Raw genomic sequence first — 4,557 nt, 5'->3', positions numbered from 1 at the left:
GGTAAGAATCCTCGCCGAATCATCCGCCACAAACTGCCGCACCTCACATGAGGGCCTTCCGTAGTTCATAAGGGCCTCGCAGGTGTCCAACTTGCCTTCGGTTAGTCGTCGATTAGCTGGAAGCCAGTCGTACAGAAACTTTGAGAACTTGTGGTTTTGTTCAAAATAAGAGGTGACTGCCAGTTGATTCCTTTGCCTCCGTGGACAAAACCGCACTGAACAGCTGGTTCTTCGCACACTTTTTTATTAGTAAATGCGCTCGGCTTACTAGCTTCCTTGGATTCCCCGGCTTTCCGTTGGCCTTGGAGGGCGCCTGCTGCATTTGTAGTACACCCAATCGTAACGCAAAACAGTGTTGGTGCCTCGATTACTGGATGAACGCACAAATACCACAAAGTTATCCTCCATGTATTGACTCAAGGCCTTCTCAAATGCCGTGAAGGATGGTAACGATACACCCACAAATTTCTCAATGAAAGCCATTTCCGAAGCCATGGCAGACGAAGTTCTAAGCCGAATGTGCGCCAATAATTTTCAAAAGAGATCGATTAAAACAAATCGCAAAAAATGACGGCAGATGAGGGTGGTTTTCAGTCCAGGCATCTGTGCAAAGGAGTGCAACATTTTGACGTTAAAGCTTTTATTTCGCCCGCAGGGGTTTTACAGAAAAATGCATCGTGCGTCTAGCCGCTGGCGAGTTGACTGGATATGTGACTCATTTGTTTGCTTACCCACCACGAAAGCGGACCAGTTGGCCGCGTGTATACAATACTTCCGTGTCCGTACTTACGTGTGCTTCTGACTTACTGTGGAACTGCAACAGTAGCCATCTCTGCTGTAAAACACAAACCGCCACACTTCTTCTTGCCACAGCTTCTTGCATTTGCACCAACCCATTGTGTGAAGCTCAGGGACGTAGTCACATGAAGTAACATACACTTTCCACATTTTAGTGCATGCAATGAATTATCAGTAAAGATGGACGTTGTGGCAAGAAGCTCAGTAAAACTGAAAAGCAGAGAATCACAAATTTTGGGGGTAACCCGGACTGGTTGGTAGGCATCACCGTCTCTTGCAAGGTTGCTTCAAGTAACTATCGTCTTGAAGCACAAACCAGTGTTGTTGGAGTCAGCTATGACCTATTTCTAGCTTTCCCAGTGCATGTAAAACTATGATTAACATCAAAAAAGCTGCTGAACTTCTTCATGATGAGAAGCCTGTTTGTGCCTTTGCCCGCCGAACGAAGTTGATGGGTGAAATAGAGGCTTCCGTCATTTGATGGAGTAGCACCTTAGAAGCTTCTCTCCACTCAACCGCATTTAAGCCGGAATTCCATATTCATTTTTATTTCTTATGTGCAAAATTCTATCAAATATAAGAATGTCTACTCCTGGACGGAATTCATCCCTTTTTCTCAGGAGTTTTAACTCGAGTGGCTCTCTACACTGTCAGAATCTAGTCAAAAACGGTTTTTATCGTTAGACATAGTGTTCTCACTCTCAAGGCTTCAAAATTTGTCAACAAAAGAGTTCATAACGTAATTCGCTGTTCCATCCACGGCTCAAATTATTCCAACGTTAATACAAGCGGCAATCAGACCTTGATGTAGGCCAAATACAGGAAATTACACACGCAGTTGATAGTTATCGCCGCTTCTGAAAAACCGAAAACTACTTCTCATGCAACTGTCACCGGTTGAGTAACAGATATGATTGATTTAGCCTGTACAGCAGTGATCACGTGACCTGAATATGGATGGGTGCTTACTCATTCTATTTTGAAGCTGCGACTGCTCATTCATCCTCAAAGTGTGAAAAACTGGCTTATTTAGAGGCATTTGTGATGAAAATCGCTGTGCTTTACCACTTTTTTGAAGGACGAGGTTTAAAGCTTTGAACAGTGGTTTATGTTGGTATGAGGCTGCGGTTACTGCATTGAAGATATTTTGAAACTCCACGGTGACGCGAGGCCACTCTATCCTGAAAAACTGAGAAACACTGTACAGCCGTTTTGCCCCTACGCAGTACGCATCTCACAGAACGAAAAATGGTTGTATTACTTCGTGCACTGACGTGACGGAGCCAAATTCATAAAACACAGCCTGCTTGTTAAAAATAGTCTAAGATGTGTCAGTTTTTGAGAAATACACTGATTTGCAAATCAGTTTGTTTTTTCACGGGATGTTCTATAATGACGCTGCTCTACAACTGAATGTGCTGCACACAGACCGCCTCATGTTTCAGTTGGTACGATACTTGAGATATCGCCATATATTTTCATGAAGGAAACTATTCACATGGTCGCTGAACTGTTCGGCAGCCCACTACCGGTTTCGCCCTTCATGAGGCTCATCAGGTAGGCGCGATCCCCGGGTTTCAGTCAATTTTATGTTCCACTTGAACCCAAATTGGTTTGCAAATGAATGCATTCCTCGAAAACAATCCCATTTGGGTTCAAGTAGAACATAAGTTTGACTGAAACTCGGGTACCGAGCCTATCTGATGAGCTCCAAGAAGGGCGAAACTGGTCGTGGGTTGTCGAGGATGAAAAGTCTGTTTTACATAAACTGACATACATAGGACAGGTCAACGCTGTTAGTGGTATGTATCAAGAGGCTGCTCCCGTAAATTAGCCTTCCTCTTCGGTCTGTCCCTATATGGTTTCCAAACGGTACCTACGAGTAATAAAATTATAAGTTTGTCCCAAAGTGGATTTCGTGTAATTTGGTTGGTCCACTTAGAATCTGAGCTGCATCTTGGTCTCATTTCTTTGTGTCTAGTTTGTTGTTTGGGTGACTTCAACTTAGGGTGGTTAAACCAGCAACCCAGCAACGCGCTCGAGTTACATAGACTCCGCAACACCGCCATTCAACGATGTTTTACATTGCATTCAGCTAGCTTTGGAAAGTTTCTTCATTTGAACCTGGAAAAACTGAGCGTCTTTCACGTACCTTTGTTGCAGCGGGGCGTAATCCCGGTAAGTCTTCTTGTAGCTCTGTTCAAATTTTAACAAGGTCAGTTGTTGAATTATTCATCAACTCGACATTTGGTAATTACTTATGATAATTAAGATGAATCCACCTAGGTTACTACACCGAAACATGCAGTGGCCAATCAAAGACTGATACCTAGCCCCACTGAAAAGGCCTTCATGGAACCAATGGGGACCATCTTTAATCCTCGCACTTCTAGCGTACTATATTAAGACTTGGACGCGAGTCATCACCAGTCGAAGTCTTCCAAGGAAAGGCGCAAAATACTTGTGGTACTGCAAAGCAGAATTACAGAATATTCGCAGAATGAGGTTGAATTTTCGAAAGCTGTGGCGTGTCCCTGATGGACCAAAGCAATCGGGTAATTGGTTCAGTGTACGAGTCCAAACTTTCGAGCCCGATTTATGCATCCCAGGGTCTCAGCGATTCTGGTAAATTATCCCAAAAGAATTTTCAGCCACAGGCACGGTTGCCTAAGTGAACAATGAAATTTGGTGAGCTGCAAAAAGGTGAACATAGATTAGGACGGTTTTGGGCTTGAGCACCTACGCAACCAAATGCAACCTTTTGGCGTAGAAAGTTTCACTCTACTTGTAAAGGTTCTGCAGCTGAGGGCATTGTGCGGATAATCGGCACCAGCTGTCTTCGCGCGTGACTCCACTCTCGTCTGCAGGAACATCAACTTTTGATCTATTGAGATGTGTTACTGGGACACACTTGTGTCTTATACTTTGTAACCAAATGTCCACAGTCCGCTCTTACGATTGTCAGTTCTGATATGATCAAAACCTCTACATTTGTTTCTTGATTCAATTTTCGAAAGTTGTATGCTCCCGTATGCATTGTACGTTTCTCTGCTTCAGTTTATCATGTACAAGGGACAATTGATTTTTCACTCGTGGGCAAGACGTCCTCCCGAATACTAATAATAAGTAGGCAATTTGGTTTTTGTACGAATGCCACTCCATCTGCACCACGAAACCTAAAAGATATTCAAATGGTATGACATCCTAGATTCAGTTATCGTATTCTGTCTCCACAACAGAGTCGTTTTCATCAGTTTTCCTTCCAAAGGACACTCCTCTAACCAGTCCCATTGCCCGGCAAGTTGCGTTTGCTTTTCCTAAATCTGCGGTAAACACACATTCTTACTCAACTAAACTTGTGGTGAATGACTGATTTTCCAGCGCTTGTTTTTCCTATATCTGCGGTGAAAACACATTTTATTCAAACAAATGTTGAATGACTGATTTTCCAGATTGTAGGTACAATATCAGGCATACCAGTGAGTTCCGTATTTATCCTAGTTTTCATAACTGTTGCAGTGCTATTGAAGAGCATGATAACGGCTCAGTTTGTGTAGACAGTCGTTAATTTTATTCCCGGCACAAAATCAACACGATATCGTCCCTTCACTATTTCGTCACTGCTAGTGTCTGTACACTACTGCAGCTCATGGCTGTGCCAAACCAACAAACAGCATTTCGATGCAGTTGAACCTCTGTGACATCTTTTCTTTTGCCATTGTTTCGTTAGTCCAATCGAAGGAAAGACGAAGCTTTTCA

The sequence above is a fragment of the Opisthorchis viverrini genome (genome assembly GCF_000715545.1).
Source record: "Opisthorchis viverrini unplaced genomic scaffold opera_v5_130, whole genome shotgun sequence".
In the NCBI taxonomy this organism is placed as follows: domain Eukaryota; kingdom Metazoa; phylum Platyhelminthes; class Trematoda; order Opisthorchiida; family Opisthorchiidae; genus Opisthorchis; species Opisthorchis viverrini.
The sequence above is the reverse complement of the archived record's forward strand: the minus strand, read 5'-3'. Positions refer to the sequence as shown.